General features: G+C 37.4%; 1 long non-coding RNA gene across 4 annotated transcripts; it reads left to right on the top strand.

Moving 5' to 3' along the window:
* Nucleotides 1–26,105, top strand: LOC131419894 (uncharacterized). Of its 4 annotated transcripts, none has more exons than XR_009223373.1 (5): nt 1–107; nt 8,863–9,031; nt 19,679–19,834; nt 22,261–22,431; nt 23,860–26,105. It is a non-coding gene; the product is annotated as an uncharacterized LOC131419894 (long non-coding RNA). The 4 variants fall into 4 exon arrangements; XR_009223371.1 differs by lacking the exon at nt 19,679–19,834 and adding an exon at nt 23,532–23,652 and having other exon boundaries at nt 8,863–9,124; XR_009223370.1 differs by lacking the exon at nt 19,679–19,834 and having other exon boundaries at nt 3–107; nt 8,863–9,124.
* Nucleotides 26,106–27,471: the final 1,366 nt, after the last annotated feature.

Raw genomic sequence — 27,471 nt, 5'->3', positions numbered from 1 at the left:
TGAAGAATTTGGAAGAGCAAGTGCCCCACTTCTACGTATTCATCTCTTTCCACTGATGTGCGGTGCTCCCTCTGTAATAAATCAAGTGTCAGTGGACCCAACGATGGGTGAGTTACTGAGCTTTTATTCTTTTCCAGTAGGATATTCTGTCCATCATGACATCTATATCATGCTGTCTTGATGACCAGTTTTATGAACCTTGATTGATAGTATGGCAATTTCTCCCATCTTTTTTTTTAATTCTACAGTTTTGGTTTTTTTTTTTGTTTTTTTTTACTATTCTTGGACCTTTGCCTTTTGTATAAAGGTAATAATTAGTTGTCAGTGTACTCAGAAAACCTGGTGGAAATTGCGAGGAGAAATGCATTGAGTGTATAGATTAATTTGAGAATTGAAATGCTTACTATAGTGAATGGTAGCATTCATGAACATAGAATAAATTTCCATTTAGCTCTACAAATTGCTGTGTTTCTTGCTCATGTTGATGGGTCAAGGGAATCAATAAATTATTATCTGTCTTTCTCACTGAAGTACTTGAGGAATTTAAGACAGATCAAGGGAGAAAAGGTGAAGGTCAAAACTTGAGCTTCTAATTAAATGGCATGTGGCAGACAGGCTTTAGATGAGTGTCATGTTACAGCAGACATTCCATTAATTACCCCTAAAGTGTTCTAAGGTCTCCATGGACCTCTGAGGCCCACATAAGGCTCCAGAGGAGAGAGTTCTAGGTATTCAGGGACGTGGGCTCTCGGGAGACGTCAGAGGCATTCTGAGACTGGTGGGGCTACCAAGTAAAGGGGATGGTGTGCCGTGAGGGTGAATTTTCTTCTGGTCCCTTGGTGAATAACAACAGGGAACATTTATAGGGGATTTAACTGTGTATCAACCACCATCAGTGCACTTTATACCTATTGTATAAACCAATCATTAATTAATTGTATCAGTTGTATCCTTCGTACCCAGGACACACTTATGATGTGAGGAATATTATTATTCACATTGTAGAAATGATGAAACACTAAATAACTTGCAGAACAACAATCAGTTTCTGGAGGTGCAGCTATCCAAACTCAGAGCTCTGTTCCCATAGCCTGCATTTTTTCCCAATGGCCCTCAGAGTGTGGGAAGGGTGGCCTGAGAAACGCAGCATCTAATTTAGTGGGGCTGTGTGTTTGGTGGAGGCCAAGGGGGAATAGCAGGGTGAAAGGCCCCTGAGTTCCCTTTACCCCCACTAGGCTGACATGAGGTCTACACTGTTCCTGGACATTCCTGCTGACTGTAAACCAGATTGCTCAAGGGAACAGGCACCACCTGGGCATGAAGAGACATGCTCCCCATGGCTGCATTTTTTATCATGTAAATTGCCCAGAAGAGCCTTCTTTTCCATATACCTCCCTGGGCATCTTGCAATGGGGAAAATACTTCTGACATTGTTGCTTCCTTCTCCCAAATTTTCTTCTCTCTTGTGCTGGAAAGGTACATATCCTTAAGTAATTCAGTAGTCTGGCAAGTATTAAAACTCTTTGAGAAAGGTGCTTGAATATGCATTCCTCTGCAACTCGCTCTTTTTTCTCTCCAGATTCCATATGTGAGAATCCTATTCTGTGTTCTTTATTTTCTCTCCTGTATGGTATTCTAAGGTAGGCATATACATAGATTATCAGCTGTCAGGTTATTTACGTGTTTATTTTGATCATATAAAGAGGGGTGCTATAAGCTTTCGTGTACAAAATGACCCCAAAAATCTCTTCCACAACAAATGTGTCCATTGTCAATTCTTTTATTTTGTTCCCGTTAAGCATAGAATCTGAGAGTGTGGAGGGCTGGGGAAAGTGTGTTAAGACAATGGAGGGAGCCTGTGGGTGAATGCTAACTATGATAGCAGACAGACGTCATGCCTGCCCTGTACATGTATTCACGGACACATCCCAGGAAGTTTCTCTGGCGTGTTTATTTGAGGATGAACTGAGTAAAAGAGGGTATTCCTTATCTATTGCTGTATAATACTATTACCATTTACTTAGTGGCTTAAAACAACACAGTTTCCACAGAGGTTAGCCGGGTCGTCTCCAAGACTGCAGTCAAGGTGCTGGCCAGAGCAGATTTCTTGTCTGAAGACCCCAAATGGGGAAAGATTCAGTTCCGAGCTCACCGGGTTGTTGTGTCCAAGCTCACTTCCTTGTGGCTGTTGGACTGAGGGATTTGATTTCTTTGTGGCTGTTGGTCATAGGCTGCCCACAGCTACTTGCCAGTGTGGACCCCTCGACATAGTTGCTGGATTCATCAAAGTCTCCTCACAAGATGGAGGTCACAGCCTATGTGATGGTCATGGAAGTGATACGTCATCACACTTGCTGTATTCTCTTGGTTAAAGGCAAGGGGCAGGTTCCGCCTCCACTCACAGGGAGGGAACCACAAAGGTTGTGAACAATAGGAGGCGGGGATCATGGGAACCACCTAAGAGTCTATCTGCCACAGGGGTTGTATCAATTTCCAGCAATGTATAAAGCTTTGCCTTGTTCAACAGCTTCTCAAAATTTAGTATTGTCAGAATTTGCCAAACTGTTGGGTGGGCAATACCATCTTATTTTAATTTTTTAAAATAGCAATGCAGTGAAGCTTATTTTATATATTTATTTGCCTTTTTGGTAAATGACCAACTTCTGTCTTCCACTTAGTGTTCTATTTATTTGTGTGTCTTTCTCACTGATATTAGAAATTCTTTATATTTTCTGAGTAAATTCTTTATGGCATCTGGAATATTGCAGATACTTTCTGCCAGTCTGAAACTTGTGACTTTTTGTTTTCTGTAAGGAAGATATTTTTCCTTTCAATGTGGAAGAGTTAAATTATCCCCTCCTGTTGGGGTTTGGTTTCAGACAATATTCATGAGGAAATTCTCTTATTCTTTTTACTAAATGACTGAAATATTTGTGTTTCATGTTTAAGTCTTTAATCGCTCTGGGATGAATTTATTGTAAGGTGTAAGGTACAAATCCGTAGTGTTTCCATATGGATATCTGATTGGTCTAGCTACTTTTTAAATATCCGTATTTCTAAGCTGTCCTGCAGTGCCGCCTCTGTCGTGGATACCTGTGTCCATTTTTCTCTCTTCAGCTTCATTCGGTTGTTTGTCTCTACCTTGCCAAACAAAACTTCCTTAATTTATTTTTATTATAAATCTTAGTATCCAGTACTTAAGTTTCTTCATGTAATTACTGCACAAGAGTGTCTCTTGTCTTTTGGCAGGCCTTTGTTCTTTGATATAAGTTTTATGTCAGCTTATGAGGGTCCTCAGGAAATCCCATTGAGGTTTTGGCTGGAATCACACTGATAATTTGTGTAGAATTGACATTTTTTATGATTTTGGCTCTTTCTATTGATACTTGTCATATAAATCTCCATTTATTTGCTTTTCCTTTTCTCTCTTGTGAATAAGTTCACCTTTGAAATGGTGAGACCATGGTATCTGTTTCGCAGGGTAAGTTATAATAGAAGTGGGGGCTATACTTATTTATATTCTTCAGTCAGTTTGACCCCAAGTTCACAGTATTTCAAGTTGCTATTGAACATTTTATATATTTTAAATTAAATAGTACTTTATTTTACCAATTACTTAATTACCGAGTACCCTAATCCTATGAGTTAAATTATCTTTTCTCACCTCATTGCTATGTATGTTCCCTCTGTAAAAACCAACAAACTGAAAACATGTGGCTGTAAATACTAAGTATGTTTCTAGGGCCTTGATTCTTTTCTTGTGGGCTGTTTTGTCTCTGACTGCACCTACACCATGTTGTCTTGATGATTCTGGCTTTCCAAGCCTTTATTGGTAGCTAGGCACATCCTCCCAATGAATTATTTTCCTCTCCAGAGATTTTGTTAGTTTTCTCGTGCTCACTTTTTTTCTTTCAAATAAATATGAAAATCTAGTCGTCAGTGTCCTCAGTCAACCTGGTGGATATTTTAAGTGGAAAGGCATTGAATATATAGACCAAATTGAGATATGAGATGCTTCATATATGGAATCACCTTACCCATTAACATGGGCCTGATGCCCATTTAGTTTTGTACATTGACAAGTTGGAAGGACATCTTTAGGGTTTGAGGAGAACAATAAAAGACTTCCTCTCTTCCCAGTGGAGTCTCCTAAAAATTGAAACACATTAAGGGAAGAAAGTAGATGAAGTTCCAAATGTTTGAAAAAAAAATGTCTCATTGATAAAGAATGCATGGGATACAACATTTAGCTTTGGATCACAGCTGATTTTAAAGTCCCAGAACTTAAAAGTTCTGCTCAAACCTGAGGCCCTCATGATGCCTGCCAACCTTTGCAAAGTTGGAATGGGTTGGTACTTTGGTCTGGCCACCTTTGCTCCTGGATAGGTGCCCACTTTGCTCTATCAGCCTCATCTGTTCAAAGACCCTATACTGGGCGTATCACAAGGTGCCCGGTACAATGGGAATAGGTTGTGTGGAGTGGAGGAGACAGAGGGCAGTGAGAAGCACTTCAGTATGTGGGACACGTTAGCATCAACTCATTTAGCAACAATACCCTTAGTAACAATGCCTAGAACATGGCCCTTAGCAACAATGTACTTAAAAATCATGCCTTTACCAACAGCATCCTTAACCCCTAGCAACATTACCCTTAGTAGAAATGCCGTTTGTTACAACTCCCTTAGTAACCGTGGCCCTTAGCAACAACAGCCTTAACAACAATCACCTTAGCAACAAATAGCTTGACCTGAACACCCTTGTAAAAAAACTTGTCCTTAGCAACAATCCACTTAGCCACAGTGCTCTTAGCAACCAGGTCGTTAACAAAACTGGTCCTAGAGACAGCACTCATAGCAACAGTATTCTTAACAACAACGCTCTTAGCAACACTGTCCCTTAGCAACAATACCCTCAGCAACAATGTCATGCCCTCAGCATATCACGCTTAGTTAAAACTCCTCAGCGTCGACACCCTTGACAAATAAGGGCCTTAGTAAAATCTTTTATACCAACAATATTCTTAACAAATTCCAGTCCCCAAATTCTCTTAATAAAATTGTCCCTAGCAACAACACTCAGCCACAGTGTGCTTAGCAACAGTTACCTCACAACAGTGGTCATAGCAACAGTGCCATTAACAACAGTACCCTTAGCAAAACTTTCTTTGCAACAGCTCCCTTAACATTAACGCCTTTAAGAACAACATCCCTTTTAAAAGGCCCTTAACAACAACTCTATTAGCCATAACACGCTTGGTCACAATGCCATTAGCAACAACGTTAGCAACAATGGCATTTCTTTTAAAGCACAGCCCTGGCAACATATTCTCTTAGTTTTCTTCACTTTCTTTCCAGGATATTTTCTCTCAATATAGGATTCTGATTTGAGAGTTCCTTCCTTTCAGCACTTTAAAAATGCTTTTCCAGGGGCTGGCCTGGTGGCATAGCAGTTGAGTTTGCACATTCTGCTTCGGAGGCCTGGGGTTCGCCGGTTTGGATCCTGGGCGCAGACCTACTCACCGCTCATCAAGCCATGCTGAGGGGGCATCCCACACAGAAGAACTAGAAGGACCTACATCTAGGATATACAACTACGTGCTGGGACTTTGGGGAGAAAAAAGAAAAAGAGGAACATTGGCAACAGATGTTAGCTCAGGGCCAATCTTCCTCAAAAAAAAAAAAATGCTTTTCCATCGTCTTTTGGCCTCCATACTTTCTGATGAGAAATCTGCCTTAACTTCAATCTTCGTTCCCCTATATGCAATATGTCGTTTTTCTCTGGCTGCTCTCAAGGTATTTTCTTTATCTTGACTGTTCAGCAAATTGACTATTATGTGTTTGGATGTGGTTTTCTTTGAGTGCATCCTGTTCATGAGTTGCTGAGATACTTGGATCTGTAACTTTATATTTGTCTCCAAATTTGGGAAGTTTTCAACCGTTACTTCTTCAGATATATTTTCTGCACCAATCTTTGTCTCCTCTCATTCTGAGATGGATGACATAGTTTTTAGATCTTTTGATGTTGTCCCATGGATTCTTCAGGCTCTGTTCATTTTTTTCAATATTCTTTCTTTGTTTTCAGGATGAATAATTTGTAATAATCTGTCGAGCTCACCAACTCTTTCCTCTATCATTTCATTCTCCTATTAAGCCCCTCCAGTGATTTTTTTAATTTGTGTTATAGTGTTTTTTAGTTCTAGAATTTTCGTCTAGAAATGGATAAATAGCTTGTATTTAATTTCTAAGAACAACTTTCATTCCATTTATTTCAAGAGTGTTTGCTCTCACACATCTTGGAGCAGGTTTATAACAGCTGCCTTAAAAGTTTTGTCTGATTGTTCCAATATTTGGGTCATCTTATGGTTGCCTTCTGTTGATTGCCTCATCCCATGATAAATATTTAGGTTTTCCTGGTTCCTTTTATGCCTAATGATTTTTGGATTGTATCCTGGACATTTTGAATACTATGTTATGAAACTCCAGGTCCTATTTAAATATTCTGGAAATTTTTGTTTTAAAAGTCAGTCATTCTGGCAAGATTTAGACCACAAGTCCTTACGAGGCTTCTGCAGGCTTTTGTTCCACTATTGGCTTAGTTTCCCAAGGCTTCACAATGATATTCTAGTTTGCCCCAGCTGTGTGCCTCCCAGATGCTAGTCTGGGACCTAGGCAGCATCTACACCACAGTTCAGTTCTGAAATCCTTTGCTCTACTTATTCTCATTGTTTTCATGCATGCACAGCTTAGAGATGAGCTTAGGACTTGATAAACACAGGCTCTTCACAAACACAATCTGTGTGTTCCTCCACACACGCTCTTGTTCACAGGGGTACCCTTTCCTGGTTGTCTGGGTAGAAAGCTCTGTGTCACACGCCTCTTGCAACTAGGCTTACCTTGGAGACATGCACTGAGATAAAAGCCTGTGGGGCTACCACAGATGGCCTCACAGCTCCCACTGTCTCTTTTTGGTGTAGGCTGAGGAAAATCAAGGAGAACTTTTCTTCACAGAGACCTCCTTGTTGCCACTCAAGAGTCTAAAAGGTTTCACCCCACAGGGGCTATCTCTGCTTCAACAGTAGAGAGATTTGGAGGCTCTGTCTCATTCCTGGCATTTGAGAGGCCAAAGGACTCTGCCCCATGAGGGCTGTGTCTACTATACTGTTTGGAGTGGTGGGGGGAGCTTCCGTATCTTGCCTCGTGCTAGGGTATCAAAAGGTTTGCTAGCCTTTGAAAGTCAAAACAATTCCATACTGTACAGAACCCCCACTCCTGGTACTCTGAACAGAGATAGTGGGGTTTTATTGGAGCTTCCCTTGTCTGTTTTCAGTTCTGGTTCAGGCTGTTCTAGAGGTCAAGCCCGGATATATAAAAGGAAGAAGAAGGAGGAGGTGGAGGAGGAGGTAGAGAAGAGGAGGAGGAGAAGAAAGGAAGGAAGGAAGGGAGGGTGAAAGGAGACAGGAAGGAGGGAACCAACTCAACACTAGATAATCCTTTTGGAGTCTACCTGCTCTTATGCAACTTTCACAGTCCTCTGATACTTATCTTATGTATTTTATCCAGAATTTTTTGTTGTAATCATTAAGAGAGATAAGGTGGAGTGTGTTTACTCCGTCTTAACCAGATTGGAACTCTCCAACTGAGATATGTGGAGCTGTGCACTTTCAGTCTGTCCGTGTTGAAATGTTGGAACAAGTGATTGATATGACCAAAACACTTGGAAAAAACATCAAAGCAGTAATTCTAATTATACCATCTATTATTCCTTTTTAATAATGTTTAATGTTTTCATTTCAATAAAATTTAATTTTCACACATATAAATATATATATACATATACAGAGAGAGAGAAATAGTATGTAAAAAATGTATTAACAGGAGAATGCAGTGTTATTTAAAATCACAGTACACATGCTCAGCTCGTACTGTTGTAATTATAGAAAAATCAATTACCTCTTTGTCATTAAAGAGCATTTGATTTTTTTCATATATTTTATCTTTTACTCAGCTACTCAAAACAATATTAAGCTCTCTTCTAAAATGTACTTAGTAGAGGTTTATTTCTTTTCTTTTGTCTAACTAATAGCTTATTATACAATTGAGATCTTTGAATATCGGGAAAGATACATGTCAAAATTGCTTGTGAGGGCCGGCCTAGTGGCGCAGCTGTTAAGTGTGCACACTCTGCTGCGGTGGCCTGGGGTTCGCAGGTTCGGATCCCGGGTGCGCGCTGACGCACCGATTGTCAAGCCATGCTGTGACGGCGTCCCATATAAAGTAGAGGAAGATGGGCACGGAGGTTAGCCCAGGGCCAGTCTTCCTCAGCAGAAAGAGGGGGATTGGCAATGGATGTTAGCTCAGGGCTGATCTTCCTCACACACGTACAAAAAATTGCTTGTTATTATTCTGTCATGTTAATATTCTTCTGCTATCTGAAATCAAAAGGTCTCTGGTCTTTATAGGTATTAATGGAACCTATTTGTCTGCATTATTACTTTGAAAAAACAAAAAATAAAATTTTTTTCATGGTGTTAACTTTTAAAGAAAGTTTAATTGGCTCTAATTTGTCTGTTGGAATTCAATGCAGTTATTTTATATGTAACATCTTTTAAAAGTCACTATTTTCATTGAGTGTGTGTGGGCCCAGATAACATTGCTATGATAGTCTTCTTTTGCACAGCGCTGAAAAGCTCTGATTATTATGTGGGAAAGGAGTGAGCCAGCACAGTCTTTCAGAAATTAACCAGGCTATACCCCCTCTGCTGGTGGGTGAATGGAGGAAGGCTGCGGCCCTGACTGATGCCTCTGCAATTTCTTAGAAAATATGGACACCCTAGAAAATTACTCTTTTTGACCATACTGCCAGGTGCCTGAAGTAGCTATATCTCTTTACTGAGCTACAACTTGGATCAGACAAAAATGGACCGTCCTTGATGATGTTCAGAAGCAAAGAAAGCTTTGAGGAGAAAGATATGGTTCTTAAGTCCTAAAGGGGCAAGCCCATACCCAGAGGAGATTCCTAGTGACAGAGCCCTGTGAGTATTCCTGTAGAAGTCTGTGTCCACCAGGCTTCCTTGTTTTTATTACAAGATATGAGTCGTTGGAGGAAACAAACTAAGATCGAAAAGGTAAGACCCAATCCTAGAGATACTGTTTGTGCCGTGGATACAGCTGTAACTGAAGCCTGTTCTTGAGCATTCTGTTATGTGAGCTAAAGCCAAGGTTGAAGTATGTCTTTGCCGTTTACATCCAGAAGAGTCCTGGCCATGTTTACTGAATGTACCTATTCTCTGAAAATTCAGGGACATTTATATGGTGACCTGTTGTTTAATTTTTCAATAATATACATGTCAGTTACAAGAAAAGGAAACAAACACTAATAGCTTTCTTTCTCCTAAAAGTTATCCAGAATTTAAAGAAATGAAGAAACTAAACAGAATAAGTACATTGAGTTTATATCTAGTCTGGTCTATATTACCGTCTAGTCAACTATTAGACTAGCAAATATAGTCTCCAGAATGGAAAAATATAATTGTTTTTTTGGGCCAATTTATTTGGAGAAAATTATGAAAACATGCAGGCCATCAATAACACTGATAACTTATTAAATGGACAGTCTGCTGCCAGGTGTTACTATGTTATATTATTATTATTATTATACATTATTGTTATATATGTCATATTATTATATATGTTTATTTCATATGTTTATTTTATAATTCCCTATCTTTTATCCATTGTGTTTTATCCATGAACAGGCAATTATTGTCTTACTGTGTACTTTGCTACATTTTACCTATAAACCTACTATCCAACATCTTGCACACAAAAGTTGACTTTTCTCCCACTTCTTTCCCTACATCTCAGAATAATCTCGTAGAGACCATAGGTCAGATAGTCTTAGTGCTAAAAGGATTACAAGAACAATTGTTTTATTCCGCGCTCATCTTTGTGAATACAAAACCCTAAATCTCTGAAGTGTTTTGTGTCTATTTCTAACACTATGTTCCTGAGTTATTATTATTTCATTATTAGTTCTGAAATTAAAAACTTGACAAGGTATTGAATAGCTATTGCAGAATACTCCGTGAAGAACTACCATTAAAATAGCACTTATTTTAGTTGTATTTCATCACCTTATTTTGCAGGTCAGTGCACCGTTTCTTATTTCTTTTGAAATGATTGCACTTAACCAGTTCAAGAAGAATAACTATTATCAAGTTAATTGCAGTCCATATATTCATCTTTTGGTGAACTTAGGTTGAGAATTTAGCACTGAATTTCAAAAGATTCAGTTTTTATCTTTTAAAAATATATTTTATGTAATAAAGAATTTTATTATCCTTGATTAAGTCTTATAAGTCTGAAGCTTTCAAGACAGGAAAGAGACAGGGATTTCTGAGTTAAAAAGAACATAAGGATTGAGAAAGGAAATACTAATGTTGTTTTTAACTTTGAGGAAGCCAGTGAGTTAAGACCGTGAATGTGAAGACTGATAGTGAATGTAATGAGAGATTAGCATAGGCCAGAGACCTGTACTAAGTGCTGTATGTAGTATAGGATGCTTCAAGACCATCCCCATAAGGCAGTTTGCAAGTTTTGGGAAACAGGCAAAAGGCTAATTTATTTTTTCGATTCCCAAGTTCATAAGAACAACGAGCTTTCCAAGAGACTACAGTCAACTACGTCTGGCTCTAAGAGAAAAAGTGCTCTAAACGTTACTTAGTTTGTTCTTTCTGTAAACCCTTCAGGAAGGCAAGACTGAATTAGAGAATTGTGGTGAGTTCTTTTCGGAATGTGTGTGTTGCCTGTAATGTCCTTATCTAAGAAGTCACCCCACAGTGGTGGGCCCTGCCTGCCATGTTTGTATCATGTATTCATGCCCAACACCTGAGCTGATTAGTTTAGAGGGAGACAAGTGACCAAGCTGGGCCAGCCACATTTCTTCTCCAGAACTTGGGAATTGGAATTGACGGATACTCGTCTGTCCTCACAGGACGCTTTTTTTTTTTTTTCCAGCTTTACTGCCGTATAATAGACAAATAAAATTGTAAGATATTTAAAGTGTACAACATGATGATTTGACGTACATATACATTGTGAAAGGATTCCTCCCCCGCTATCCAGTTAATTAACACATCCATCACCTCACGTATTTTTTGGGGGGGGTTGAAAACATTTCATTTCTACTCTCTTAACAAATTTCAATTATACAATACAGTGTTATCAACTATAGTTATCATGGTATACATTAGAGCCTCAGACCTTATCATCTTATAACTGAAAGTTTGTACCCTTTTACCAACCTCTCCCTATTTCCCCTACCCCCCAGCCCCTGGCAACCACAATTGTACTCTCTGTTTCTATGAGTTCAACTGTTTTTTTTCTTTTGAGATTCCTTATAAGTGATACCATGTGGTATTTGTCTTTGTCTGGCTTATTTCACGTAGCGTAATGTCCTCCAGGTTTATCCATGTTGTCACAAATGACAGGATTTCCTTATTTTTTAAGGCTGAAAATATTCCATTGTGTGTATATATACCACATTTTCTTTATCTTTTCATCATCTATGGACACTTAGGTTTTTTTCCATACCCTGACTGTTGTGAGAAATGCTGCAGTGAACATGGGAGTACAGATATGTCTTTGGGATAATTGTTTTACTTCCTTTGCATGTGTACCCAGCAGTGAGATTGCTGGATCATATGGTGGCTCTGTTTTTAATTTTTGCGGAAGTCCCATACTGTTTTGCATGGTCGTTGTGCCGGTTTACATTCCCACCAACAGTGCACAAGGGTTCCTCTTCTCCACATCCTCACCAGCACTTGTCATCTCTTGTCTTTTTAATAATAGACATCCTAACAGGTGTCAGGTGATACCTCTTTGTGGTTTTGATATCCATTTCCCTGATGATTAAGTGATGTTGAGCACCTTTTCATGTACCTGTTGGCCATTTGAGTGTCTTCTTTGGAAAATATCTATTCAGGTCTTTTGCCCATGTTTTAATTGGGCTGTTTGTTTTGTTGCTATTGAGTTGTATGCATTCCATGTACATTTGGGGTATTGACCCCTTAGTGGATATGTGGTTTACAGCATATTGTCTCCCATTCCATAGATTGCCTTTTCATTTTGTTGATGGTTTTCTTTGCTGTGCAGAAGCACTTTAGGTTGATGTAGTCACACTTGTTTATCTTTCCTTTTGTTGTCTTTGCTTTTGGTTTCGAATCCAAAAAAATCATTGCCAAGACCAGTGTCAAGGAGCTTACCCCTTATGTTTACTTCTAGGAGTTTTACAGTTTCAAGTCTCATGTTCAGATCTTCAATCCATCTAAGGTTGATTTTTGTGTGTAGCGTGAGATAGGGGTCCAGTCTCATTCTTTTGCATGTGGCTGTTCAGTTTTCCCAACACTGTGTATTGAAGAGACTATCCTTTTCCCATTGCATATTTTTGACTCATTTGTCAAAAGTTACTTGACCATATATTCATGGGTATATTTCTGGGCTATCTATTCTGTTAGATTCATCCATGTGTCTGTTTTTATGCCAATACAATACTCTTTTCATTACTATAGCTTTATAACATAGTTTGAATCAGAAAGTGTGATGACTCCAGCCTCGTTCTTCTTTCTCAAGATGGCTCTGGCTGGTTGGGGTCTTTTGCAGTTCCGTACAAATTTTAGGATTCTTTGTTCTATTTCTGTGAAAAATGGCCTTGGAATTTTGATAGGGATTGCATTGAATCTGTAGATCACTTTGGGTAATATGGACGTGTTAACAATATTATTTCTTCCAATCCATGAACAGGAGTTATCTTTCCATTTATTTGTGTCGTCTTCAATTTCTTTCATTGACATCCTATAGTTTTCAGTATACAAATATTTCACCTCCTTGGCTAAATTTATTCCTACGTATTTTATTCTTTTGATCTTATTGTAAGTGAGATTGTATACTCAATTTCTCTTTCTGATAGTTTGTTGTTGATTTATTAAAATGCAACTAATTTTTGTATGTTGGTTTTGTATCCTGCCACTTTCCTGAATTTGTTAATTAGTTTTAATAGTGTTTTGGTGGAGTCTTTAGGGTTTTCTATATGTAATATCATGCCGTCTGCAAATAGGGACAGTTTTACTCCTTCCTTTCTGATTTGGATGGCCTTTCTTCCTTCCTTCCTTCCTCCCACCCTCCCTCCCTTCCTTTCGCCTATTTGTATTGGCTAGGACTTCCAGTACCACGTTGAGTAAAAGTGGTGTGAGTGGACATCCTTGCCTTGTTCTTGATCTTAGAGGAAAGGGTTTAAGCTTTTCACCATTAAGTACGATGTTAGTTGTGGGCTTGTCATATATGGCTTTATTGTGTTGAAGTACGTTCCTCTATACCCAGTTTTTTGAGAGTTTTATCATGAAAGGATGTTGAATTTTGGCAAATACTTTCTCTGCATCTATTGAGATGATCATATGATTTTTATCCTTAATTTTCTTAATGTGATTTATCACATTGATTTGTAGACATTGAACCATCCTTGCATCTCTAGAGTAAATCCCACTTGATCATGGTGTATAATCCTTTTAATGTACTGTTGAATTCAGTTTCCTGATATTTTTTGAGGTTTTTTTGGATCTATGTTTATCAGAGACGTTGGCCTACAATTTTCTTTTCTTGTAGTGTCCTTATCTGACTTTGGTGTCACACTGATGCTGGCCTCATAAAATGAGTTTGAAAGCGTTCCCTCCTCTTCTTTTTTTTTGGAAGAGTTTGAGGATTGGCATTAATTCTTCTTAAGTGTTTGGTAGATTTCACCAGTGAAGCCATCTGATCCTGGACTTTTTGTTGTTGGGAGGTTTTTGATTAATGATTCAATCTCCTTACTAGTAATTGGTGTGTTCAGATTTTCTGTTTCTTCACGACTCAGTCTTGTTGTTTGTTTTTGGAATTTGTCCATTTCTTCTATGTTGTGCAATTTGTTGGTGTATAATTGTTCATAATAGTCTCTTGTAGTTCTTTGTATTTCTGTGATGTCAGTTGTAATGTCTCCTCCTCTGTCATTTATAGTTTTATTTATCTGTGTCCTCTTTCTCTTTTTCTTGGTTAGTCTAGCTAAAGGTTTGTCTCTGTTGTTTGTCTTCTCGGAAAACTCTTACATTGATCTTTTCTATTGTCTTTTTAGTCTCTATTCCATTTATTTCTAATCTGATCTTTGTTTTCCTTTCTTCTACTAATTTTTGGCCTTAATGGTTCTTCTTTTTCTAGTTTCTTAATGTGTAAAGTTAGGTCATTCTGTTGAGATCTTTCTTTCTTAATGTAGGTGTTTATTGCTACAAACATCCCTCTTAGAACTTCTTTTGCTGCATCCCATAAGTTTTAGTATGTTGTGTTTCCATTTTCATTTGCCTCAAGATAAACTTTGACTTCTCTTTTGATTTCTTCTTTGACCCATTGTTTGTTCAGGAGCATATTGTTTAACTCCACATATTTGTGAATTTTCCAGTTTTATTCTTGTAATTGATTTCTAATTTCATACCAATCTTATCACAGAAGCCTTTGGCTGGTTCTTTTTAAGAACCCCAACAGCTTGAGATTCCTCACCTAATATTTTCTTCATGATATTAATAAAATATAAATGCATTAGATTCATTAGCTAATTGTTAGAGTCATTAGATTATCATTCATTTATTTTATTGTCAGTAAATATTTACTAAAGAGCTGTCATATGCCAGAAATTGGGCCAGTTGTTGAGAATTCAAAGATGAAGACAGAGCTCTTGGCCTAGTGTATTTCTCATTTTAGTGATGAGTGTATTAATTCAATTTCTGTTAACAGTGTTTGATTCCCTTCCCCCCAGTATCCTGGCTGGATGCTGGTGATTGTGTTCTTTTATAGTGAAACTACACTGGATCCCTGTTATAACATTAGTTATTGAGCATGAACAATGAATTGACTACTGACAATTCTGTAGAGCAGAATTTACTACTAGCAAAATTGGAGTCCACTAAAGGGAGATCAGTTACTAGAATGTCAAAAGGACTAACCAATCAAGATTCCTCATAATAAGGTGATACAAAGCCTTATATTATGAAAATTATATTATGTTGAGTCTATAATATGACTCTTTATTGTTCTTAACACTGCTTAAAAACATAGTACAAGAAAGTGTAATGATTTTGGCGCTTTTACTTTTCCAGCTTCTCATTGTAGTTTCCTGATTGGCTCCAACTACCCTTCTGACCCCTTTAAACTTTGGGTAATCCACTTAGATTCTCTCTCCCCTCCCTGTCCTTCATAATTGCACAACTACTGTAATCTACATGCCCATTCCCTACCTCACCCACTGAGTTACTAACTATTTTATCTCCCTGTTTTACTTTTCATAGCAATTACCCTTATCTGAAATGATCTTGTTTGTGCATTTAACTTATTTCCTGTCTCCCACACTAGAGTGTAAGCTCCATTAGAGCAGGGTCCTTGTCTGTCTTGTTCACTGCTGTATCTCCAGCACATAATAGGTGCTCAAAAACTATTGTTTGAGTGAGTGAGTGGAGGAATGAATGAGTCAAGAAAGATTTGCTCTGAGGGATACAGACAGAAAACAGGTCATGACTGCAGGATACTAACTATCCAACTGAGGAGACAAGAGGTCTACACATGAAAGGGTGTGATGTGCAGAACAACTGATAGGTGACTACAGTGGGTGATCAGGGGAGAGAGCTGTTGCTGGGGATGGGCCCAATCAGGAACAGCTGCAGAGAGTACATATAACTTGCAGACTTCTCCCACGAAGCTTCCTGAAAGCTGAGATCTATACATGAGTGATTATCTCTGCTTGAGAGACCAGGCAGGTCTGTACAGAAGAAATGTCTTCCATGGCCCTGCCCTCCCAGCCTCTCTAAGAACACTCCAGTTCCCCATAAGTAACTCTTTCCCAGGGACTTTTACATTTGCTGCCTCATTGATCTGGCATGTTCTTCCTCTAGAGACAAGTTGACTCCTTATGTTCCAAATCTCACCCTAGATCACATTCTCTGAGAATATACATCATCTGAAAATTGCTGTCTGTGCTTTTAAAATCTTTATAACTAGAATGGAAGCTCCGTGGAGCACTGAATTATTGTGTCTTGTGCTTTGAATTATTCCCAACACCTAGCACAGTGCTGGGAACTGCGTTAAGTTTTTAATAAATGAATGAATAAATGACTTTGAAGAATGGACTTGGGGGAAAGTGGTGCAGGCAGGAGGAGACTGATGGAAGAAAGATGAGGACATACAAGGAGATGAGAGGGCAGAAGTCAAAGCTTAGAGATAAGAAACAGCTTGGGTAGCCTAGAGTAGGAGCAGCAAGAATGGGAAGGGTGGAGGATAAAGCTGATTACCTGGGAAGGATTGTTCTTAGGTGAATCTCACTATCCTATGGTCTCTTTGGGGGATTGGTTCTCACCCATGTCCAGATGGTAACAGTTGTGTGTGGCATGTTTATGGAACCAGCTCCACATTGGGACTGGGAGCTTCTCCATATGTGCAAACCACAAAGTTAGACCTGGCAAACCTCGTTGGAATCCTATTTCAGCTTTATTTCTGCCTAGTGACAAAGACGCAGAAGGGATGTTAACACGGCTCCAATGCCCTATGGTAATCAGTGGGTCTAGTTTATGTAATTAGGCATAAGTAGTTGCTAACTGCTCCTTTTCTCTAGTATTTGTTTTACAGTTATCCTAATGTCATTTCTTTCCTAATGATGTTAAAAATGTTTAGTACGCTTCAGTTGTATTGCAGGTATGAAGATGTTGCCATGGCATCCCCTCTTGTCTGCAGTTGGCAGATCTCACTAATAGTGATTGCTCTCTCTACAGGGCTGAACAGTCATGAACTGAACAGGAATGTTTGGAGGATAGTTGTGATGCTGCGTAAAGGGCGGTACAGCGCTTGAGGTTCCACTTCCACTCAGTATTCAAGATGGTCAGCTTCAGTTGAGATTTTGGGGGGTGATTTCAATGGGCTCTTGTGGTAGATCAGCCATGCCATTGTTTGACAGTAATTTGAGCACATGTCAGGGCATTATTGCTGTTCGTTATCACATTCTGCAGCTGTGTGCATGGAAACTGCTTTGCAGGTCCTCCTGTATCTTTTCTGTTGCAATGTAGTTTCTAATTCTGCATGGCCAGGGACTGTTTCTTTTGTTATTATTGTGTTTTTTTAAATGACTGCAAACACCTCCCCGAAGAGATATTCTTGAACGGCCACCAAGGTGGGTAAGTTTCATTATCCTCATTTTACAAATGGAGATACCGGAGCTCTGTAGAGATGCATTTGCTCATCCAGGGTTTCCAAGCTGGCTCTTCATAGCAATATATTGTCTTCATAGAGCCATAGACTATCCACTGGAAGGCACTGCAGTTGTCAGTGGACATAACTCTCTTCCAGTATGAATTCCTTTTTCATATCCTTTGGTTCTTTATTAAATATATTACTTCTAATATGATGTCAACATTAGCATATATTAAAGAGGAAACAAAGAAAAACAAAAAAATATTTGGTAACAGAAAATGGCTTTGTTCCTTGGGTTGAAACACTAAGTTCTTAACTATAAGTTGTCTATATACATAAACTCTGTGAATCACCCAAACGAAGCCCTTCTGTGTAGATGCAAAAATGACAAGTATAATTCCAGTGGGCAAATGCAGTGAGAATCCCCATAACGTGCATTAATAAAAGTTTCCTGAAATTTACTTTAAGGAATTTTGATCTAATTTTAGATATACTTTATTTTTCAGACTATTTGAGGTACATGAATGATGCTCTTCATTTAAATAATACTAATCTACTTTTTCTGATTATAGCATAATCCATGCATATTATAGGTAATTTAGAAATTCAAGATAGAAAGAACTTTCTATGCATCTGTGTATTTTGTACACTCAATAAATGGTGGTTGTTTCATATATCATTAAATATACTTCGAGATATTTTTAATGGCGCCGTGGCATTTCAGTGTAGTGGTGTATGGACTTGTAGGCTGTTTACACTTTTTCACGGTTATAAGCATGAATGTGTAAAAGATTCATGCTTTTTGTGACTTCAAGATTCTTTCCTCAGTGATAAATCACCAAGTGGAAATTCTTAATGAAGTATGCGCACATTTTAAAGATTTTGATAATATTGTCAAATTGGCTTCCTGGAAATTGCCTCTAAAAGGGTAAAGTGGACACTATCTCAAGCCATCTCTAACACTAGATGTTAACTTTTGTTTATTTTTCTACATATTAATTCATTTTATGGAAAATAGTATCCCTGTTTCATTTTACTTTATATTTTTTGGATTATTAATTTGGCTGAAATTTTTATGTTATATGTGCTGTCTGTATGTCTTCTTTCTATGATACGTTTTGGTACTAAAAATTGCATTCATTCCTGTTATTTTGTGGCAGCTTATCCCCAGCAATAAAAGTATGCATTGCTGCATACTGGCATCATAGCGGCTGTGCTTTGGATTTCATCCCGGCCTTGGAGAGTTGACAAAGTAGTGATCAGAAAGGCTTTGCTAAACCCAGTGTGATGTTTCAGCATTATCTGTGGTGTAGTCACAGCAATATCATAGGCTCTACAGTACCAAATTTGGCAAATGTACAGATATCTTTTTGTGTGTTGGTGAATAAGTATCAGTAGTGGATCAATAGTAGCAGAATCTGTCAGAGGACCCTCAGATGCAATTACAAGATATTTATTGTACCGCTTTAAGGAGATTTTTCTGGCAAGCTAGAATACATTCTATATGCCTATTTAAGAATATAATATGAGTGAACATGTAACTCATTTCAGTAGACCACTGAACAGTGGGAGCTATAGAACATCAAATGGAAGATAAAGTTAGTCTCTTGATATTGCCATTAATATGAGTACTTTGCATTATGCAACAATATATTTGCTTGCAAAGTTCATGAAATAAGCAATGAAAATGTAAAGATATTATAGAATCCCTTGGACTGTATTGCTCAACTTACAGGCCAATGTTAATTTTATCCATATTAATTAAAGAAATCAGTTTTTTATTATGTTACAAAATTATTACAAAATGTGAGAAAGCAATGCTAAAAATTACAAATCAAGAAGCAAAATCACGTGTATTCCAAATGGAATTGCAAACTAACTCTTAAATTACTTAATGTTAAACCTCTAAAATGTGGTTTTGTCTAGTGGATTAAAATTTTACCAGTTATTTCCAATAGCAAGTAAAAGTATTAAAATGCACTTAATATCAATTTTCAACTCTTAGAAATGGGAAAAAATTATGATCCAGGAAAAACTGAGACAGTATTAACTTAAGCTTTCTTTTAAATAAGTACAAAATATTTTCCCCATTCATATAATTGTTAATTAGGCTGCTTTTAAAGAAATCTATATTTGACTTGATGAAAATGGATTTGGAGCATCTTATACGATATGGAATAAAGCAGTTAAATGTAAACGCTTATTTCAAGAGATAATTTTTGATGAATACTTTTCTAGTCTGCTGTGGTCACAGAGGACCTATTAACATGGTTGGGCCTGTGACAGAATTAGAGGAATACAATTGGTACGGCATGCGGAGCCTCCTGGATTCTTTCTCAGTTCCTGCTTCATCCTGTAGGGATCACACTTAGCCTCTGCCCAGTGCAGTCTCCCGTTGAACAGTCTTCCATGTGATTTTGTTCCAGAAGTTCTCGCCCTGGCAGAGATGTCTAAGACAGGGAAGTTCAATTCAGATTTCCCTTTGCCTGCCTTCTTCCCCCTCCACTACGGCCGGCCCACTTACCCTCACCAAGGTGGGGCAGGTCCAGGCTGCTCACTGCCCAACCACACAGCCCGTGAAGGTAATCATGAGAAATTAAAATTGGTCACATCTTTCAGATAAAAGCCATGTCAATCATTATTTGACTATTTTGTAAAGTTGAAGTGCAGTTTTAAAGGGATAGAAAGGTGACAGTGGTGATTTTAAAGAGTTTGAAATGGCCAAAATGTAAAATAGGGTCTTGCTAGGTCAGCTCAACTTGGTTGAGTACATTCCTCTCCTGTTCTCAAATTTTAGAGAGAACTGAAGTCTAAAATGTATCCTTCTTCTAGTTATAATCCAAATATGTGAAAGTGAAAAGGAATTAAAGTGAGTAAACAAATTCTTGTTTTCTTGCTTTCTTGTGTTCAAGTTGAAGTTCAGGTACAGAATTTACCCTGCCCTCTTATTTGAGAGCTAATGGCAGTCCCTGACTTGTGGATGGCATTATGGCGCACTTTTGGCAGGGGCAGCCTGGGCTGCCTAGAATGATTTTGGACTTTTTCATCTTGGAAGTTGGGTTAATTCAGAGACGTGTCTCTCAAGAGCCTCCTTTTTAAGGAGTCCAAAGTTAATAGGACAAATGAAGTCGTAACTGCTCTGGCTCCGCAGCCATTAAATGCAGAAATTTATCCAATTGCCTGCACCTAGAAGAACTAAACCAGGCAACATTTTGTTCCCCCAACCCATTATGAGGTGTTGCTAAAGGTTATTTCAGGAAGTCGGTGGATCTTAGTGCCGGAGGGAGATGGAGAGACTCTTCTTGGTTTTAGCATTGGCAGGATTCCCATCTGTATTATATGTCAGCCTCCACCTCAGACAACTCGCCCAGCAAGAGGTTCCTTTGACACTGTAAATTGACTCCATTAGGATGAGCTCTCTTTCAGAGAGTGGCAGTTAAGCTGTCACTGACTGTCTTCTTGCATAGTTTAAAAACAGACTATGGTGGCAGCTCTAACTTCTTTCCAGTTCAAACCTCTGAACTTCCATTTCCCCCTTTTTGCTCCATCTTTCTGGCACGTTAGTACTGAACTGGACACCAGCTCTAAGTAATGGCACAGTTAATGTTCCGAGTCCTCGAGGGCAGGCGTTTGCGCTCTTGTGCCTCAGTGCTCTTTGAATGCTGTTTTACTGTGGAGTTGCTTAAGCCATTTCACTCATAATCCTGAGTCAACTTGGTGTTGTGTTCTGAGTCCTGAGTCGTGTGGTGGAACATGACTGGATGCTTCCCTCAAACTTAGAGGACTGTACAACCAGAGAGTACATTTTGTTGTATGTAAGACAAAGAGTTAAATTAAATTGCAGACTTACAGACTTGTATTTCTTTTGCTGAAGAGCTAGATTGGGTGTGAGACCCAAGATCTGTCTGTGCTGGCTCAGACACTCCTCAGCCACGCGAGGATTAGATACTCAGAATCACCAGTTCAATCTGATAAATTGTATTTACATATAATAGTGGTCAATTCAGTTGATGAAATCTTTCTCTCAAACTTGTTGGGTTAAGCTTTTACACTGATGGGATTTTTAAAATTTTAAATACCTATTGTTTAAAATAACACTATCCACAGATTACCATTAGTTTATTTATGGAAAAATAATAAGTTTATCAAACAAAAATAATCTTCAGTTTTGCTTTTTTTTAAATCTCTAGATGTAATTTTTTCTTAATTTTCTTATTTTAATATTTCAAATTTCTGTAGTGTTACTGGAACCATTTTTCAGAGATGAAAGTATCTTTGATATTTACAGTAATTATGTTAAATTTAGGTTTATTAACTATTAATACACTAAGAAAAATGCTATTCCTCTGTTGATAAGAAAAATGAGAGCCTATTAACACCGATTATTTTTATTACTCCAGTTCATTAGTTTTCTTGGATAATCAGATCAATATTCAACATATAAAATTACTATTTTTCGTAGGAATGATCCATTGTTTTCTAATTAGTGTCTCGAGGCTCTCCAGGCTGCACACCAAACTAGTTACCATCTTTAAAATAATTCTTTCTGATTTGCAAACTTTTGCACAACAAGCATATAAATATGTAAGACCTTAAATATTATTTTGATAGGGGCAGACAAAGCTCACCTTATCACATAGATAGCCTGCATTTTTCCTGGCACAATGCCGTGTGAAATATACACGATACTGCAATATATACTATAGCTGTAAAAGCCCAAGTGACGCTTCAGTAGAAGTAAATAAATCTTGGCATATTGAATAATTTAAAAGAGTAATACCTGTGAAAAACATTATTTAAATGTGTTTCTTATGATTTTAAAAATTCTTTTAATAATAGATTAACATGTATCTTCACTATTTGTGAAACAAGGACATGCATTCAGTTTGTCCTTCAGCATTCACAGACAAATCCTATGGAATTATTATGTGTTATAAACCCATAGTTGATAAATAAATGAACTAATCAATATCCTCTTGAAAATAAACCTCTTTTTATTTCCATGAAGCCTCGTGATAATTAGGAACCTGAGTGGCAGAGGAGAGTGGCAGATGCTGACAGGGAAGATGCAGGTTATAGAGGAAATTCACCCAATCCAAGGGCATGCAGACCTGGCTGACGCGACTCTTTGGGCTTCAGATTTACTGTTCAGTCCTGATAGGATCCTTGAGCAGTCACGGTATGTAGGAGATGGAAACTGGTCTACATTCAGCATCGCTATGTGCAGGACATAGTGTTTATTAAAGAAAGTAATAGGAATGGGAGAATGTTAAAACATATAGATTGATAATTTAAAGTAATTGAGGCAGTAAGCCTATAGGCATTTTTGTGACCTTTCTTCTTATGTATTTTCATACAGAAAAAAATATTTCAAACAGAAAAAATTACATATAGAATTGTTTGCCACGACACTATTGCATATATCGGTAACATTTTATCATATTAAATTTTAAAGAGAAAAACGAATTGTTACTCCTTATGTTTAGAATCCTCAATTTGCAGTTTATGTAGCTGTCACAATTTGTGATTTTTTTTAGTTTTTAAGGGATTACTTTCTTTGGTACTACTTCTTTGGTAATTTGAATTTGTGGCACAGTAGAACTAGTATTTTGAAGTTAAATTGCTTTTTACTTCATATTTTATAAACAGCTAGCTTTTGCAATTGTTTTTTCCAAAGCTGTAAGGATATTTGTATTTGACCCATAAAATAAAGGCCTTGGATTTAACGATTTGGAAGTTTCTTTATTTCATTTAAATTTGATTATCTTTTCTATTTTACTTTAACAGATTGTTCCCATGGCATTACTTGAAAGTGTTAAAACCTTTCTTATTATATTGGTATAGTTTAGACATAAGGTAGATTAGAGAACATTTATTCATTTATTTGTGAATATTTATAATAATGAGCATTTATTAAACATATACATAACAGACATTATACAAGGTACTGGGAATACACCCTGTCCACATGTTGCTTATAACCCACCTGGAAAAACAATATCAACATATGTGCTGGCTGTCACAGTGAACAAGATACTACTCTCAAATTTAACATAATTTGTTATATTTCAGTATTTTAAAATAACCAAAATGTTGTGCTAGAAGCAGGGCCCCTGCATATGTACTGTGATTTCATGTGCACAGTAAGGCTTGGACTCCCTCACCCTCGCCCACCTTTTCTTCTGTGTATTAAGGTTACAACTTCTATCAGTAGTGGGATTTCTTTCCAGCTATTGACTAAGTATATTGATTCACCTCTCCACTCCCACTACTTCACAGAATCCTACTTTACTAGCAACAACTGAGAGCAAAGGGCACACAGTCACAGAAACACTGCAGGGTGGAGAGGCTGGAATAGCATACAGGACATTCACAAGCGGTTATGGAAGAAAAATGGCAGGTGAGTTAATTTTGCTTTAAAAACCACAGCTCAGAGCCCCCTCACGAAACGGCTGCAGTGTGTAAGGAGGCATCTTTCACAGTGATGAAAAAGCACTGAGCTCAGAGTGGGCCGTATCTGAAAGAACAACTTTCTTTCCAGTATCCCTTCATTTATTCATTGAGAATAGTAGCACAGGCCAATGAAATTTTTCATTTCTGTTGGCAGGGTCTCTGAGAGCAAGTTGCAAGATTTTCAGACCTTCACTGAATCTTCTACTGACATTTAGCTTAATCTTGACAAGCATATCGGAGTACTGCAATGTGTTAATGATCAAGGAATATGTTAAATAATGACATGTCTACTGCAGGAAATTATGGGATAATGCAAACAGCGTGCACTGGATCAACCATTATCTATGCCTAGTACTTAGTACTATGACTAAAAGTGACTGCTTTTGGCATCAAAAATTGAAGCATTCCTCTGGCTCAACTTGTTCTTTGCACATCTTCCTTTACTGTGACAAGCACTGAGAGTTAAGTTGCTGTCTTCAATACAGTCTGTTGATTATTAATTTCAGATACAACATATGCTTAAGATGGCTCCCTGAAGTTGTTCTGCCTGGCATCTGGGACTTGCTCAATATGCCAGTTTGTGAGCATGATTCGATGTTTAATATTTATTCAATGTTTAATTTTATCAAATATTTTTGCAGCGTCCCCTCTGTTTAGTAGTCTAGTCACTACATCTATACATATTAGATGTCAATGACAGTCTACTTTTCTTTTCTCTCCAAAACTGTTTTACATTATCCCAAACAAATAACATCTTCTTGTGGATCTTCCTCATATGTAAAAATGGAGATTTTAAAAATTGGCAAATAAAACTTCTACCTTCAGAATTCTTCCTTTATTTCAAACCCAATTAAAAAGTTATGAATTTCTATAAAAATGTCAACCATTGCATTGATGTCTTCCATTCATTTCTTGTAAGAAGCTATTGTCAAAATCATGTACAAGTGGCTTTTTGGCCATTCTTTGGAAACATGTCTGGTCAGATCCTTTGCCCATTTTTAAATAGGATTATTTGTCATTTTATTATTGAGTTTTTAAAGTTCTCTATATATTCTGGATACAATAACTTATCAGATATATGATTTGCAAATGTTTTCTCCCAATCTTTGGATTGTCTTTTCACTTTCATGATGGTATCCTTGGAACTACAAAAGTTTTTAATTTGATGATGTCCAATTTACCTATTTTTTCTTTTGTTTCTTGTGCTTTTGGTGTTCTATCTAAGGATATTTGCCTAACCCAAGTTCATGAAGATTTTTTCCTATGTTTCCTCTAAGAGTTTTATAGTTTTATCTATTAAATTTTAGTCTCTGATCAATTTTGAGTTATTTTTTTTTATGTGATATGAGAAAGGGGTCCAATTTCATTCTTTTGCGTGCGGATATCTAGTTTTATCAACGCTATTTGTTGAAAAGACTATTCTTTCCCTATTGAACAATCTGAGCTTCCTTGTTCAAAATCAATTGACTATAAATGTAAAGGTTGATTTCTGGACTCTTAATTGCATCCCGTTGATCTATGTGTCTATCTTCATGCCAGAACCACTCTGTAATGATTACTGAAGCTTTGAAGTAAGTTTTGACATAGAGGAGTGTGAGTCCTCCACATTTGTATTTCATTCACAACATTGCTGTGGCTGTCATGTGTCTCTTGCATTTCTGTATGCATCTTATGATCAGCTTAGCAATTTCTACCAAAAAAGCAGCTGTGATTTTGATAGGGATTGTGGTGGATCTGTAGATCAATTTGGGAAGTATTGCTATCTTAACAATATTGTCTTCCAATGCATGAACATGGATATCTTTCCATTTATTTAGTCCTTCTTTAATTTTTTTCAAGTATGCTTTGTAGCTTTCAGAGTATAGATTTTACCCTTTGTGAATAATTCATTTCTAAGTATTTTATTTTTTTGATGCTATTATAAATGGACTTGTCTTAATTTCATATTTGAAGTCCTCATTGCTAGAGTATAGAAATATAATTTTTGTATATTGACCACGTACCCTGCAGTCTGAATGAACTTGTTTATTAGCTCTAATAATGTTTTAATGAGGTTGTTAGGATTTTCTTATACAGTCAGGTCTTGCTTAAGAACAGGGATACATTCTGAGAAATGCGTTGTTAGGCGATTTCGTCATTGCAAGAACATCATAGCGTACTCACACAGACCTAGCCTACTGAATACCCAGGCTATACAGCACTAATCTTATGGGACCACTGTCCTATACGTGGCCCGTCTTTGTTTGTTTTGTTTTTTTTTTTATAATTTTATTTATTTATTTTTCTCCCAAAGCCCCAGCAGATAGTTGTGTGTCATAGCTGCACATCCTTCTAGTTGCTGTATGTGGGACGTGGCCTCAGCATGGCCGGAGAAGCAGTGCGTCGGTGCGCGCCCGGGATCCGAACCCCGGGCCGCCGGCGGCCGAGCGCGAGCACTTAACCGTTAAGCCACAGGGCCGGCTCGACACGGCCCGTCTTTGATTGAAACATTATGTGATGCATGACTGTACAAGATATCATCTGCAAATAGAGGAAATTTTACTTCTTCCTCTCCAATCTGGATTCTTTTTATTTCTTCTTTTTTAATTGCTTGAGCTAGAACCTCCAGTACAATGTTAAATAAAAGTGTTAAGAGTGAACAGCCTTGTCTTCCTCCTGATCTTAGGCAAGAGCATTTAGTCTTGACCATTTAGTGCTCCACAAGCGTGGCGTGTTGTGACTGCTACTCAGGAACCCACACACTCATGGCCCACCTCCCTCACCCAGAAATGGTTTTCAAAGGCACATTGGCCTTCATCTGAAACTTTAGAAAATGTTTATGAAGTCAATTCAAATCTCAACCTTAAATGGAGAAAAAGTCAGAAAGGGAAGAAGACCTGAAATCGTAGTCATGTCAAATTACAGATCATTCCATGGAAAGCTTGAGTTGAGTTTTTCCTTCTCTGATTCTATGGCTTTTCCTCTTTTCCTTCTGTGAGGAGGTAAATGTTCCTTTACTTGCCTTCTTAGTTATTTCAAAGAAGAAAGTACAATCCCAGCATACACTCATCTATGCTGTTATTCCAGAAAGTGCCGAGTTAAATCTAATTGGCCTCGGTCATATTTAACCATTGCTCTCCTTGACAACTAAAGCTTTATAATGAGAGCAAACTTCTCTCCATTTAGATATTTTCACATTTATACTCATATTGTAAAACCATTAAAATAAAAACCAAACTAATGCAAATGGAGATGAAAATAAATATTGAAAAGTCCCAGACTTATATGGTTTGTGACTGATTATTAAATGTACGAATCTTTCTGGCAGGCTATGCAATTTTTTTTTTTTTTTTTTTGAGACAAACTACTGAGGAATTTTACCTCTAATAAACTTTTACCAAAATAACCAGGGGAAGGAGTGATATGCAATAGTTAAACAATGAGAACAATAGTAAATATATAGGTAAATCTAAACAAGCATTGACAGTACTAAAAATATAATAATGACCAATTTTGGAGTTAAACTAAAACACTGGGCAAAAACAACATGGAAGACAAGAGAAGCCTGATTGAATTGAAACAGCTATTTTTAATTGTTTGGATAGGGTATTCAATTTAAATAGTGTCATTAAAATTTTGTCATAATTAAAAGAATAGAAATAAAATAAATATAAAAATAAGTAGAAGAAAACATGGCTGTAACCACGCAATAAAAATGTCTTGCATCTGGCAAAATAATAATCTATATTTACATATTTTATAAATAAAGTAATCCAAGATATTTTGC

Source organism: Diceros bicornis, chromosome 22, assembly GCF_020826845.1.
Source record: "Diceros bicornis minor isolate mBicDic1 chromosome 22, mDicBic1.mat.cur, whole genome shotgun sequence".
In the NCBI taxonomy this organism is placed as follows: domain Eukaryota; kingdom Metazoa; phylum Chordata; class Mammalia; order Perissodactyla; family Rhinocerotidae; genus Diceros; species Diceros bicornis.
Note: the sequence above shows the minus strand (reverse complement) of the source record. Positions and strands in the feature narration are given on the sequence as shown.